Source organism: Petaurus breviceps, unplaced genomic scaffold (genome assembly GCF_028583685.1).
Source record: "Petaurus breviceps papuanus isolate PSGF00001 unplaced genomic scaffold, PetGlider_PUasm1.0 209, whole genome shotgun sequence".
NCBI classification, from domain to species: domain Eukaryota; kingdom Metazoa; phylum Chordata; class Mammalia; order Diprotodontia; family Petauridae; genus Petaurus; species Petaurus breviceps.
This window is the reverse complement of record NW_027185854.1, coordinates 1,419,950-1,436,221: the sequence shown is the minus strand read 5'-3', so window position 1 is coordinate 1,436,221 and position 16,272 is coordinate 1,419,950. Positions and strand designations below refer to the sequence as shown.

Genomic DNA, 16,272 nt, shown 5'->3' with positions numbered 1-16,272 from the left:
GACAATAAAGCTTCGGGCAAAAACATTCTTTTGAGGCTATTATTATCTCTCAACTATCAAAGTTCAAGTAAGGGACATGAAAACTGGTGCAAAAAAGGCTAGAGTTTCACTTCATAATAATTTTCCAAAAATCTCTAATTTTTAAAAAATTAAGATGTGCTAACATGATTTGAGGATAATCCATAAAAGTCTCACATTAAAGATTATGATTCTCCAATTTCTATCCCTGATCTTCATTTCCACCACTATAGTGTTACCTCTCAAGGAAAAAGAAGAGAACAAAGTATTCCTATACTCTTTACACAAATGTAACCTACCTTGGTTTGTACTCAGGTCTTTCTATTTTTTAACCCAAAAGTAGAATATCGATATTAACCACACCCCCTACCCAAAGTTCTACTATTGCCTCTTCAGGATATGAAGGTGAATCCTGGATCAGTGGAGTGCAAACTCTGGTAGGTCTTACTCAACATGGAAAAGCTTCATATGGGTCTGGTGATAGTTTGCATGATAATTATCTGCACACCAGTCCTGCTAAGTTTGAAGAGCTTCATCATGAAGCAAGTTGCTTGGTGATTCATTTTTAAGCCACTGAAATTCTCAAAACATTATCTAACATTATAGTCAGAGAGCAAGCTTTCACAACAGGTAGAAAGCCATGAGAGGGGGGGCCAAGAGTACTACACAATAGAGATCTGGGGTCTTTTTCTATCTGCTCTCCAAATGAGGAAATCAGGAAGAAGGATGGTTTTCATTGAAGTTGGACTGGATGATCACTATGTGGGTGTCTGGGGGCAAGTACTTATTAGCTACTGAACTGGGAAAGCTGAACTTCAATGGGAGATCAGAGCAACCTCTGCTGTGGGCTACAGAAGCCACCACTACCTGCTGTCACCTAAAATTCCACCAGAAAAAGCCTATGGAGACTGCCCAAATCTGGGAGGAAAACGGAAAAGGAAGAAGAAAGAGGCCTGAGTCCTCAAATTGGCAAGGAGGTGAATAAGACAGGAATAAGCGTTTTTCTTAACTTTCTACCACAGAATTCCCTAGAGCTAAGGTTTAATACACACAGACACACATCATGCTATTCCTTCTAAATAATTTGTGGTTATAATTAGCTGAAAAATTTTCTTTTACCACCCCTGAAGAACAGGGAAAGCAAAGGGAATGAACTACATGGGAGATGGCTCAACTATCTGACAAGATTTGCTTAGAAAACTGGAATTCTATCTAGTATTAATTGGGTATAGTATAACATCTCACAATGTACAGAAAGAAAAGTTCCTAATGGATAAATGACTTTAATATAAAAAACCGCAACATAAACAAATTAGAAGAAATTATCTTAATATATAGAGAGAGGGTTTGTGACCAAATTAGGGATAAAGAATATCACAGAAGATAAAATGTATACTTTTGATTAAAAAAAAATAAGTTTCTGAACAAAGGAAACCAATACAACTAAAATTCAACAAGAAGCAACTGGGAAGAAATCTTTGTAAGTCTCGTTTTCATGATATATAAGGAAATAATTCAAACACATAAAATTAAGAGCCATTCCACAAATGATAAATGATTAAAGAACAGATCATTTTCTAAGGAAAAAAAATAATCCATTCTATCAAGAGACATGAAAAAAATGCTCAAAATCACTAATTAGAAAAATGTTGATTTAGAACAACTCTGAGATTCTACTTCACAACCATTAAATTGAGATAGTTGACAAAAAAGCAAAAAAAAAAAAAAAAAGAAAATGACAAATGTCATGGGCTATGGGACAAGAAGCACATTTATGTATGTCTATATAAACTGTGAACTGATCCAACCATGCTGGACAGCAATTAACTGTGCCCAAAAAATTAAACTGTGCATCCATGCCCTTTGGACCCCTGAACCAGCAATACTACTAGTAGGCCTTTATACCAAAGATATCAAAGGAAAAGTACCCTTGTAAATAAAAGTATATATAACAAATCATTTTGTGATGGCAAAACTGGAAACAATGGAGGTATCTTTTTTTTTTTTTTAAGCAACTGGGGCTAAGTATCTGAGCCTGGGTTCGATCCCAGATCTCCCAACTCTGGAGCTGGTGCTCTTACTCACTGCACCACCTGGCCACCCCTTGGAGGTATCTTTCAACTGGAAATAGATGAATAAATTATGGTAATGGAAGGTATTACTATCAAGAAATGATGACAGAGATGGTTTCAAAGAAACCTGAGAAGACTTGAATAAACTGATGTACAGGGAATAAAATGGCAAGAAGCAGGAGAACAATGTCCTGTGTGCAATAATAACATTGCAAAGAGAAACAACTTTGAATTCTCTCTAAGAAAATGCCCACCATAGCTTCTAAAGATGAAAAATGCAACCCACCTCAAAACAGAGAAGTAGCAGATTCAATGCAGACTGAGACACAGGGTTTTTTGGACATGACCAATTCAGACATCTTATTTATATAACTATGTATACGTTACATGAGGTCGTTTTTCCTCAAATGAAGTGGAGGAAGAAGAAAAAAACATTTTTATTAATAAAAATATTATAAGAGATGGCTGGAAGGAAATGGTTCCCTGAAGAAATGCTTAACATTTTTATTCTAATTTTGCCAATAATAATTAAATTGCTAATAATATTAAATAACAGCTAACATTTATATAGTGTTTCAGATATACAAAACATGTGGGGGGGGTGAGAGAGAGAGAGATGACTAATCATCTACAAAAGGTAGGTGCTATCTATTTTACAGATGAGGAAACTGAGGCACAGAAAGGTTAAGTGACCTGGCCAGATTCGTACATGTTGTGTTTAAGACAGGATTTGAACTTGGAATTCTATCTCTAAGTCTGGAATTCTAGTCAGCAACCTGCTACGTTCAATAATTATGTAGCCATAGCACTTCAAAAATTTAAGTTCTGTGAACATGGAAGATCAAGACCATAGAAAAAATATTTGAAAGGGGCACTTAGGTGGTACAGTGAAGAGAGCACCAGCCCTAGAGTCAGGAGAACCTGAGTGCAAATCCGGGCTCAGACACTTGACACTTACTAGCTGTGTGACCTTAGGCACTTAACCCCCATTGCCTCGCCTCCCCCCTCCAAAAGATTTTTTTTTTTTAAGAAAATACATTTGAAATATGTGGTGGGGGCTACAAAACTGTAAATTTTTTTTAAACAATTTGAGCATTATTCCATTCCTAGCTAAATTTCAAACCCAGGCAATATGAGTTTAAACTGGTCAGTACTATACCATCAGTACAACAGAAGTCAAGGCATTTGGCTAAGGTGGATTTTATAGCCTCTGGGGAGTTTATGCCATGTACGGGCCAGCAAAGATCTTAAGTAGCTACTTACTCTTCTAGTGTCTCAAGGAGAATATTAGCTGATGGACAATTCGGGTGTTACAGTCTGTCTCTGGTTAACAATAACACTCCCATTCTGCAGGCTGGATTCAGAAAGGCAGAACAAGAGCTCATTTAGACTGCTTCCACTAGACTGACACTTCAGCAATGTCCTAAAGGTCACAGATGGGACAATGTTGTATCACAAATATATCCATGTAAAAAGAGAAAATACTTTTAGCAGAAAAACTGCCCCATTTCTGTAGCAAGAATTAAAATATTTTAAGTGTAATTAAAATACAAAGCTACCCAATTCTTCACAGTGCCAGTAGTGTACTTATAAGCCAAAAAGTCTAGATTACCTCACCCCACAGATCTGTGTTTGGTAACACCATCAGAAGATTATCTAGAGAAGTTCTCTTAGCATGTGAAAATAAAGAATGTCCCTTGAGGAGATCAACTGGCTAGAACACCGAAAACTCAAACTCACTTCCCTCCTAACTGCCACAAAAAAAAATGAAAGAAAGAAAAAAGATGTCCTATTTTATTGATGCTTTTAGCTTGAACAAAGGAAAGTACAGAGTATACCTAAAAAGAGAGACTTCAATTAGATTATTAAAGTTCAGATAGTGCTGTTTTACTGCCTGTTATTTCAACCCTGGCTTCTTCCTTCAAAATTACAAATCAAATGATTGCTAATTAGGCTATATATTATTTGAATATACTTCAGAATGATTAAAGTTGCAATAGTTTTCTATTCAAGTTTCTTAGAACCTGAACATTTTTAAAATTGTAAGAGATGAAAAGTTCAGTTAATAGTGTAATATGTTTGTTTTGCCTTTTTTCCCCCAGAAGGGAAGATTAAACTTAAAAATCAACAGTTATACTGAATGTATTAGTGTAATAAATTTTAAGTAAGAATTTCCATAAGGATTGAGAATCATAAAGTCTTTATATACTTTAAAAAGTTATTTATGACCGAAAAGGAGTCACTTTAGCTCTTCAAGGTCTCAATTTCCCCATTTCTATTTTTAAAAGGTGAATAGACTTCTTAACCTGGCATCTAGGATCTATGTCTGAGTCCGGGGAGGAAGGTCCTCCTGACTCCAGGGGCCAGTGCTGTATCCACTGCGCCACCTAGCTGCCCCTGATATAACTATGTTTCAACATAATTAAGTTTCCTTTCTAATCTTGTATATTTTATTCTATTCATTTAAAAACATTATTCTGAGAAACTGTCAGTTAGTAAAACAGCACTATCTGAACTTTAATAACCTAACTGAATCTTTATTCAAACAGGTTTCACAAGATGCATCACAACTTTGAATAAGATCTCTTACTAAACAAGCTCCTGGATATCCCAATGTCCCGATGTCTTTCAAAACTCATATATTCAAAATAATTTTGCTACAAAGTGAAAAAAACAGGAAATAACAATTTAGTAAATTATATCTTTAATCCTAACAAGCCAACCATGACAGCTCTATCACATTTAGTATTTGGGAATATTCAGCCCTACAAGTGACTAAGTTGTTGCCAATGCTTTCCTTTATTTTGAAGAAAATCTGAAATATAAATGTAAAAACTTCTTAATAAACAATTCCTAATATGTACATCATTAGCATTCTTCCAACACCTATAAAATATATATATATATATATATATATATATATAGTCAAGATATATATGATGGTCCATGGCTTTTTATAAAAATATAATAAAACTGGTGGGAGTCTGGGAACTGCAATCTCACGTATAACTCAGAACTTTCACAGCCTGACCAGAAACTTCAATAAACCCCAAAACGGCATCTACTGTTAAGGATCAGCTGATTTTGAAACTCCTAAAGGAAGAACAGATTCCCCAGAACAAGATTGCTGTTGTTGGGGTTGGTGCAGGTAGATGCCATCAGTATCTTAACAAAGGATCTAGCTGATGAACTTGCCTTAGTTGATGTAATAGAAGACAAACTAAAGGAGAGTTGATAGATCTCCAACATGGCAGCCTTTTCCTCAAAACGCCAAAGATTGTTTCTGGCAAAACATGTTCCCATGTGGAGTGGTATGAATCTTGCCAGTGTATCTCCTCAAATAGGAACTGATGCTGATTCAGAGAATTGGAAAGATGTTCATAAACAGGTGGTTGAAAGTGCTTATGAGGTGATCAAGCTGAAAGGCTACACTTCCTGGGCCATTGGCTTGTCTGTGGCAGATCTGGCAGAAAGCATTATGAAGAATCTTAGGAGAGGGCATCCAATTTCCACCATAAGGGCCTATATGGCATTAATGAGGATGTCTTCCTAAGTGTCCCATGTATTTTGGGGCAGAATGGCATTTCAGATGTGGTGAAGGTAAACCTGAATCCAGAGGAGGAGAGCCATTTAAAGAGAGCAGATACAATTTGGGGAATCCAGAAAGAGCTGCAATTTTAAAATCTTTTAAAGTGCTGCCATCAAAAGAACATGACAGTGGTTAAGGGGTTATGTAGGATGAGCTTTTCAAATAAGTCAAATCCTCCCTCTGATTAGTGATTGAACACCAGAAATGTAAAACCTGTGAACACACTCTAGTCTCTTCCTAAAGTTAGAAATGGGGAATAGTACAGTGTGACTACTTGTTTATGTTGTTTGCATAAGATGCTGGATATGACTTGTATATTCTCAGTAGTTGGTGCCAAGCAGAGCCAGTGCCCCACAGGTATATAAACTACCTGCCTTGTATGTAGGTGCTACAGATTCCCGTAGCTCCAGAAGACAACACTCCTGGCTACAAAACACCATTCAGTATCAATTCTTTATTGATGCATTAATAATGACCTTTGTGCTCCCCTCCATTAGGGCTCTACAGCATGGCCCCATGTATCACATTTCCAGAGGACCTGATTTTTGTCTACCTATGTATAGCAATAGTTGTAAATTTCCATATTACATAAGAAGATCTGTATATTATACAACAATGCAACCAATTCCTCAAGTGTCATACCCTAAATACTGAATAAACAACAAATAACTGATTAAAAATTATAAAAAATACAATGGAGCATGTGTGTTATTAATCACAGCAAAATATACATTCAAAAACAGTTTAACAATGAGATTTATTATTTATCTGATCTATAATATATGTTAGTTTATCATACTGAGTCCTTTTATTAAACTAGCTGGGGCAATTCTGCAACTTTCAAAGAAAGAAAACTTGCTTGATGTAATTCAAGTTATTCCAGCAAAATAAGATCAAAATGGCAATGTCTGGTGCCTAACTACTCATTACTCTATGTACATGGAATATTTCAAGGATAGAAGTGAGATGCTCATCTGTTCTCTCTCATTTTCACTACCAGGGAGTGCTGTAGGCCACATATTTGACACCTCTGATCTAGGACAACCAATATGAACCACTGACAGTCTTTAGTATTTCTAACTATTAGATTTGCGATTTTTAATAAAAAAAGTTATGCTTTCAATGCCCTCATTATATTTCATTCCTGCACCTTATTCCAATTTTTTCTCTTGATATATTTTATACATTTTTTTCAATCCTTAGGTCCCTAGGATGCAGTATGGAATTTATTCAGGACTAATGAAACTACAAAATAGCATAATATGGATCATCAAAAAAGTGACTGCCATCTCAGGCTGCACTAAAAAAGGCAAAGAATATCGACCAACAAAATTTTAGATTCTACAATATTTTCCTCTAATCAAACTACAACCAAAAGAACTATATTTAATCCAAAGTGCAACATTTTTAGAAGGATACCGATAAGCTGGAAATAGTTCATAGGGGGAGAGCAGGAAACAAGCATATATATAACATCTACTATGTGCTAAGTGCCATTTAAAAATGCTGTATCATTCGATTATCAAAGAAACCCTGTGAAGCTGGTGCTGTTATTATCCCTATTTTACAGTTAAGGAAACTGAAGCAAACAATGGTTAAGTGAATTATGCAGGATCTGAGGGAGGATGTGAACTCAAGTTTACCTGACTCCAGACTCAGAAGAACTCTATCCACTGTGCCACCAGCTGCCTCATAGGAATACAGCTAGGATGGTGATGGTCCTCAAGTTCATGCCATTAACAGCTGAGAACTGGCTGAAGGAACTGGAAATATTTAGCTTAGAATATAGAAAAATGATAAATATATGAAAGGCTATCATGAAGAATAAGAATCATGTTCCAGATGGCTTTAGAGGGTAGAAGGAAAAGCAATGGATAAAAGCTACAAAGGAGCAAAATTCAGGTTTGCTGTAGAGGAAACTTCCATAACAAAGTTATCTCAAAGTATAGCAGGCTCTCTGGGAGCAAAGGGCTGCCTTCAAGATGACCACAGGTCAAATATATAACTGAGGGGACTCATGGTTAATTATGGGAAGTAGTACTAGGTGACCTGAAGGCACTTCCAATTCCAGAAATTCTGTGATATGTGATCGCCATGATACATTTCATCACTTTTTAAAGTAAAGAGTCTTGATAAACACAAGAATTTTAACCTAATTCAGGCAGTTTTCAAAGTCACAATTTGGCAGTGTCTCTGTAACAAGTGTTTAATAAATGCTTGCTGACCCCACTGGCTGACTCTTTTGGTAGAGAGGTGATGCCCTACAAATGCTGAATGAAAAGTACATTTTCCAGCACAGCCAATGTGTGGATTTGTTTAGCTGATCTATGCTAAGCATCAATAAGGCAATTGTAAAATGCCCATGTGGGAAGAGGAGGCTCAGAGGAAAACACAGATGAGTGAGATAATTTTCAAACATGCTAAATATGTGCTTTAAAAAGCATGCGATGGAATTCTGCAGTTTTATACACAATTCTCTCTCTATATATCTCTTTGTATATAGAAATGTGCATGTGTATAGGTGTTGACAAACACCAATGTTCAAAAAAATTTTAATTTTTAAAAGATTGAGCCATTTATATATACCAAGGAGGTCATTAATAAAAAGAAAGGCTCCATACACACCGAAACACTTGTAGCAGCACTTTTTGCAGCAGCAAAGAACTTGAAAAAAGCAAAGTAAATGTTCATAGGTTGGAGAATAACAAAACAAACAAGGGTATATGAGTGTAATGGAAAATTACTGCGCTGTAAAAAAAAGACTAATGTCATGAACATATGCAAAGTATGAAAAGACTTAAATGAAGTGATACAAAGTGATTAAGCAGGCAGAGCCAAGAAAATAATATACCCAATAATTATTGTTTGGTTATGTTCAAGTCTTCATAACTACACCTGGGATTTTCTTGACAAAGACAGAGGCATGATTTACCATTTCTTTCTCTAGCTCATTTTACAGATTGAGGAAACTGAAGCAAACAGGGTTAAGTGACTTGACAAGGGTAACAGCTAGGAAGTATCTGAGGTCAGATTTGAAATCACAAAAATGAATATTCATGACTTCAGGCCCATTCACTATGCCACCTAGCTGCCCTACACAATAACTACAACAAATGTATACATAACTATAACTACAAAACTAGGGAAAATAAATATTGCAAAACTATAAAGAATAAGTTTTCCCCCCCCAAGAGTGATGAGACCCCTACCTCCCAACTCCTTTAGAGGCACAGAAATTTCTTTTCCTGGGTCTTTTTCTCTTTTTCCTCTTTATATTTTTTGAAAAAATTCTTCGTCATAAAGGCTAGCTCTTGAAAGGGGGAAAGATGAAACTGGAAATTAGGTGTTGTAAAAACAAAAAGGTCTATGAAAATTGATTTTTTAAAATGCTAAACTACTGGAAAGAAAAATAGGCCATTATTTCAGGGAGAAATGTGGAACTACTAAAAAATACTGCAAAATTTCCTAAAGGCAACCCAGCCTGCACTCTATTCATCCAAGATCTAATCAATCAACCAATCAACTGGCATTTATTAAGCAAAGTTATACAAGGGCAAAACAACCTTAATGAGTACATAATCTAATGGGGCAGACAACATGCAAACAAACAGCTATGTACAACGGAAGACATTCACAGAATTGGTACAGAGATTAAAGGAAGAGTGGGAAAAAGGTTTCTTGAAGAAGGTGGGACTTTAGCTGAGTATTCCAGGCCATGTAGACAATCAGAAAAATTCCCTTGAGTTAGGAGATGGAATGTCATGCGATCTAGGCAAGAAGGCCATTTTCACAAGACTGCAGATGGCATGAGGATGGGGGGGCAGGGGAAGGGAATAAAGTGTAAGACTAGAAAGATAGATAAGATGGGGCCAGGTTATGATGGGCCAGCTCTACAGACTGCGTGTCTAACTTTTATCAGTCTAAACAATAAGGCATTCTTCACTCTGTTTTCCAAGTTCCTCTTGTCCACTGTTTTCAGTTGTCTAACTCTTTATGACCCCATCTGGGGTTTTCTTGGCAAAGACATTAGAATGGTTTTAGATGAGGAAACTGAGACAAACAGGGTTAAGTGACTTGCCCAGGGTCCCACAGCTAGTAATGTGAGGCCAAATTTGAACTCAGTTCATTCACTCTGGCTGCCCCTTTTCAAGTTCAGATACTTTGAATTTTTGAGCAATTGTTGGTCTCATTTATGGAACTCAGCAATGTTCCAGGACCTTGATGCATCTGCAAACAGAAGCATTTGGAGGGCTATCTATAGGACTTCACATTAGTACTTATGTTTCATTCTATAAGACTGGGCCAAATCTGTCCCTTTTTGGTCTGTTATCCAGGGTGTTACCTATTTCTCACAGATCTGTATCAACTACAGATATGATAAGCATTCTTTTATCCAAATCATCGATAAAATGTTAAACAAACACATGGTCAAGCACTAAGACTTAGTATACTCCACTAAAGACCTCCTTTCCAAGGTGACATCAAACAATGACTATTGCCAGCTATTCAACAAGTTTTGAATTCATCTAAGACATACTATCTCTTAACCCACTCTCTACCATGAGAAATTTTGTCAAATGCTTTATTAGAAATTTAGGGAAACTATACCTACAACATTCGTGTGACTTAACAGTCTAGTAACCCTAACCAAAAACAGAACTAAAATTAGTCTGGAATGAACTATTCTTTATGAAGCCATGCTGAATCTTTTATAATATTGTTTCTTCTCCTAGATTGTCACTAATGGACCTTTGATAAATGTTGTGTGTTTTTTGGGTTTTGGGGGTTTTTTTGTGTTTTTTGGGTTTTTTTTTTTATTCTGTCAGATGTCAAAAGTCAAGCTCACTGACCTAAAGACTGCAAATGCCACTTTTTCTCATTTTGGAAAACTGGCCCATTTGTTCTTTTCTAGTCTGGGGTACCTCTCCTGCTCTATTAATCTCTTTCAAAGATCACTCCCAGTAGTGCTAGATTCAAATCTGCCTGTTTTACAATAGTACCAGGGAGGGTTGCTTCTCTAAGTCTGGTGACAAGGTCAAAGCAACTTGGTGCTCTTCCTTCCCCTTCACTCACCTTACACCTTTCAACTCCTCATAAGCTATCTTCCTTCTTTCCTATCAAAATATTATCCTTAGTAGATAAAACAGAAGCAAAACAAGATGAACTGTTTTCTGTTACCATTATTACTTGTTTCCCCATCCATTCCGAGTTCCAGTGTTTCTCTGATCCTCCTCTTTTAACCTCAATGTAACTCAACTCCCCCCCCTCCCCCGGCCAAAAAAAAAAAAAAAAAACCTCCATATCCCTTGCTCTTCCCAACAACTCAGATCATACTGAGACTTAGTGCTACTGATACAAATCCTACAGGACCATGCCTTCATCTTTATCCTTTGTCACTTGGCTTTACTTCCATCTTCTGAACACGTAAAAGGCATATTCATACCTCTAGGTACTTTCCACAAAAAGTGTTACCTGCCAGGTCTCTGCCATTTGGCACTTGCGCAGCTGATGTTTTAAAGTGTACGACTTTTATCTTATTAGATTCAGACCCTATTATCCAGGAGAGTTCTCCCTCTCAACCATGTGTCTGTCATCTTTACATTTCCTGAGCCTTCTCTTAAATCACTGATTAAAAAGTTTAAACAGGCCAAAGCCCAAGCATACAACACTGGAAACATCCAACATGACATCAAAGTCTGGGTCTAGTTATTCAACAGGTTTTAATCCATATATATATAATGGTGTTGACATTTATGTAACACTTTAAATATTACGAAACTCTTTACATTTGATCCTCAAACAACCTTGTAAAATGACTGCTATTATCTCTATTATATGGGTGAGGAAACTGAAGCAGACTTGCCCAAAGTCACAGAGCTAATGATTATCTGAGGCAGAATTTGAGTCTTCCTGGCTCCAAGTTTGGCAGTCAAACCAATATGACAGCTCAAATGACATTTCTCCAATTTGTCCAAAAGCAAAGTATGATAAACTCTGGCCAAAATATTTTCTGAAATATTTTTTAATATGGTCCCGAGCTAGTAACCATGTCCAAAAAAAAAAGTTTATCTGGCATAATCTGTTATTGATGAGTCTATACTAACTACTCACAAGTTATTTCTTTAGTAACACATTCTAAAATTTCACCAAAAATCAAAGTTAAGTTTACTGGCTTTATTTTTATAGACCCCATTCTCTTTCCTCTTTGAAAAAGGCAACTTTAGTCACTGTCTCACCTGCTTGGATAGCCCTTTCTTGCATACCAAAATTTTCCAAAGATCATAAACTGCCATACTCTGAAAAGTATATTAATCATTGCAACATACCAAGAGATAGACCAGCTGGGTGCACAGCATTCAGAAAGCTGGTGAGTTTTTTTTACATGTGGGAGGAGATCCCAAGAGGTTCCATCATTCTTGTGCAAGGGTAAGGAGAAAATTAGTTACAGATATACATAGGCATACTGTGGAAAGAACTGATCACACACTCATCCTTTTCAGTCATACACAATAACAAAAAGCCATCTTTTAATAATTGTTGTTGTAATCTTTGGCTCCTAACTCCTTATAAATTTAGGCTCTTCCTTCTCAGAAAGGGCATAATTTATATAATATGTGTGTGTATATAAATATACATGTGTATGTACAATTATATAATAATATATAATATTGGGGCAGCTTAGGTGGTGCAGTAAATAAAGCACCGGCCCTGGAGTCAGGAGGACCTAAGGTCAAATCTGGCCTCAGACACTTACCATAAAAAAACTAGCTATGTGACCTTGGACAAGTCACTTAACTCCAATTGCACACTACATTCCACCCTCCAAAAACCAAAAAAATAAAACAATAATAATAAATGCATATATCATATATCATAATAATGACATATAGGAAGGACATAAGCCTGAGGATACTAAACCATTGCATAAAATCACACAAATCATTTAATATCTAAGATTACCTTTTATCCTTAACTACAATGTGATTCTAGGTGTGAAGTTTCACTATATTTAGGCAAACCCACACTACAAAGATGTTTCCTTAGTTCTGTTTCCACTTCAATTTTATTTCTAGAGATCTAATTATAAAAACAAACCTTATTTGGGGGGAAAAATTAACATATTCAATTTTCTTCTATTCTTTTTCTGTTTACAGCCCTCAGGTACTAGACTCACTAAATTTTTTTTCTCCTGCATCTTCTCAAAGTAATTTAAATAAGCTAAACAGTAAGATGAAATGGTGATAAATGAATCAAGAATGAATAAAGGGCTGAAGAAGGGTAGAACTTTTGCTAAGAAACCAAGCCTTAGGGTACAATCACAAAATCCCTTCTTCTGTCAAAAAAGATCATCTATTAACCTCTTACAGGACACCACTGGCAATCTTTATTGCAGTTCCTCTTAAAGTAGTCTTGAGATCAAATGCTTACATTATAAATTAAACTTTGAGCGTAATTCAAGATAGTAACTCTGAACTAAGATTCTCAGAACATGATTCTCAGTATCTGTAAACAGTTCAATTATAGTGGGTATGATACTGGACTTAGGAGGAAAGAAGACCTGATACCTACTAGCTCTGTGGCTACTGAGAAGTCACTTAACTTCTCTGAACTTCAGTTTCTTCATCTGTAGAATGGGGACAATGCTCAATACTTTCAGGTCTACTAAGATACTCATATAATGATAATGTATGTTAAATGTATTGCAAAAACTTAGAGCTCTATAATTACTATTATGCATAAAACAATTAAAATCGCTTATAAGCTTTGCTGACAAATACATAAAGAAAAAATTGACAGTTACTTGAACATGTACACTTCTCCCCCCCCCAACAAAAGCAATTAAAATTCACCTGAAATCCAAAGAGATCTATCTATAACTATCTATAGATAGACAGATGCTACATAACAATTAGAATTCTTAGAAGGCCTTACCACAGTAAGCAACCTTCCTACAACAGAAAGGTTATTGGAGAAGTATCGAGCTGCATTTTACCACTTATTTTCTCCAGCTTTGTAACCCTGAAAAATCACTTAACTGCTTAGTCTCATTTTCCTCCTCTATAAAACACCTGTCCTATTGACATCACAGGATCAAATGAAAATGCATAAGGCTATAAAGTAAAAAGAATTAACCTCAAGCATGGCTTAATTAAGTGCTATTTACTGTAAACTATTTTCACAGTGTTCAAGAGAAATCACTTTTTCCTTTTAAATTTTCTATTAAGCCAAGTTTTATTTGTTTGCTTTTTTTTAGTTGGGATATATTTTAATTGAATTATCCAGGAATTACACCTTGTTCTCCCAAACCTTATTCCCAATACCTAGTGGTTTGTCTCCATGGCATTTCTTTAACAGAGTAAAATATCAAGAAATTCAATGGTGAATTCTTTGCTATTTGAATTTCAAAAGAACAATTTTTCTTTCCCAATTACATTCCCAAAAAAATGTCAGATATTAAGGTTTGGAAAGACAAAAACACACACATACACACACCATATAATGAAATATGCATACACCCACACATGTATGTGTGTGTGTGTGTGTGTGCAAATATGAAATCATAAAATTTCATTCTAGTCCCACAATAATCTTTTAAGTACTATAGGTATTATTACTGCCATTCCCCCAGCAGAAAGTCCTTGAGAGGTCACTATTTGGCATAATTAATTTTACAGATGAGGAAACTAAGGCTCAAAGAGATTAATGACTTGCCCATAATCACAAAGCTACTTCCAGGTCTTCCCAAATACAAATCAGGCACTCTCTAAACCATAATGCCCATTCACACTGAACTTAGTAGCAAAGCTAAATGCTGCAGACAACCAAAAATACTGACGCTATCAAGGGTACAGCTGAGGAATTAATCTTCCAAGATTTTATTTTTAAGCCAATCTCAAAGCATGGCAAAAACAAACAAAAGCAAACATCTGACCTAGAAAACTTTCTATAATTCAATCAGAGATGACAGCACACAGACAAATTCCTCAGCAAGAAGATAATAGACTGGTAAGCTTCTCGTGGGCTATTATTTCATTAATTTCTTTCTGCAATGTATTTAAGTAACTTAAGATGGAGGTTGCTTTCCACTATATCCCCTACAACACAGACCATACATCTTTAGTCCTCATTTTAAAATCCCAAGTTTTCAGGATTAAAACACTTTGAACAAACTGAAGTATATCCTAAAAAGTGTAATGAATTCCTCCAAAATACCAGCAAGAATTTTACAGGATTTGTGAGGTTGATATGTAAGAACAAAGAACAAGTGAAAAAGAAGTACATGAAGGACCAGAATCATCTAAAACATCAGGCCTGTATTACTGTCCTAGGCTTATAATAGTTATATGATATAAAGCATTTGAACTCACGTTAAGTCAATATATCTAGATTTGTATGGTCCAAAAGGGGGGATTTGAAGAGTCATTTTTTCACTGTCTCCATCCTCCTTAACTCCCTCTGTAACAGATCCGACTATGTAGCAGAGATCTCATTCTTTTACTACCACACAAATCACTTGTCTTATCATCTTCTTTTAACAGGCCCCAAACTATATTCTATCCTTGTGTCTTCAACTCTTCCTTTCAATTAAAAGATTTCATCAACCCCCGTGGTTTCCATTACATTCGCTGTGCAAATGATTCCAAAACCTTTGTCTCTATCCCCAAAATCTCTCTAGACTGAGTCCCATATTCCTAACTGAATGCTTCATCTCTTCAATTCCATATTAACATCAATACGTAAACTCAATGTGTCAAACTAAATTTTTCACCTCCCTCAAAATAACTGCCTATCTCTCAACTCAAGGGTTCTTAAGCTTTCTCAGCACTTGGTGTGGAAAAGTCTGTGGAACTCATCTCAGGATGAAATTTTTAAATAACTAAACTAAAATACTACAGTATTACAAAAGAAACCACATACTTTGAAAGACAGTTATACAAAATACTAAAAATACAAAATATTAAAAAACAAGTTCACAGATCTCATGATTAGAGCATGGGTTAAGAACCCATGCTCTTGGGGCAGCTACATGGCGCCGTGAATAGAGCACCGGCCTGGAGTCAGGAGAACATGAGTTCAAATTCAGCCTCATACACTTGACACTTATTGGCGTGACCTTGGGCAAGTCACTTAACCCCAATTGCCCTGCCCTCCCCCTCCAAAAAAGCCAAAAAAAAAAGAGACAGAGAGAACCCATGCTCTAACTTTTCTATTTCAGCTAATAAAGCCACCACCCTGTTAGTCATGTAGGTTTGAAATTCTTTCATCTTTGAATCTTCACCTCCTATAAACCTTTCTTCTGTAATACTACTTATTACCATCTACCTCCTACTTTCCATTATGACCACTCTAGTTAACTGCCCCTAAATGAAACTGTTTTTTTAAGGCTTCTTAAAAGTCTATTTCCTCTTTAATCCATCCTTTTTATTACTGTCTGACAAATTTTCTACTGTTATCACTGATCACATTGTTTCTACCCAAAAATCTTCATGTTAGTTTGACATCTGACTATGGCTAATCAAATACCACCAACAATCTCATTCCAGCCCTTATCGTCCCTACTTTTTTCACACAACCCCACTCAACATACTCTGA

The 16,272-nt window shown here is 36.0% G+C and overlaps 1 protein-coding gene and 1 pseudogene across 7 annotated transcripts in view; one reads left to right on the top strand and one right to left on the bottom strand.

The window, feature by feature from the left end:
• LOC138165484 (zinc finger protein 644-like) overlaps positions 1 to 16,272 on the bottom strand; it is a 98,089-nt gene that overhangs the window by 47,577 nt on the left and 34,240 nt on the right. The window lies entirely within an intron of this gene.
• On the top strand, positions 779 to 16,028 carry LOC138165471 (L-lactate dehydrogenase A chain pseudogene; annotated as a pseudogene).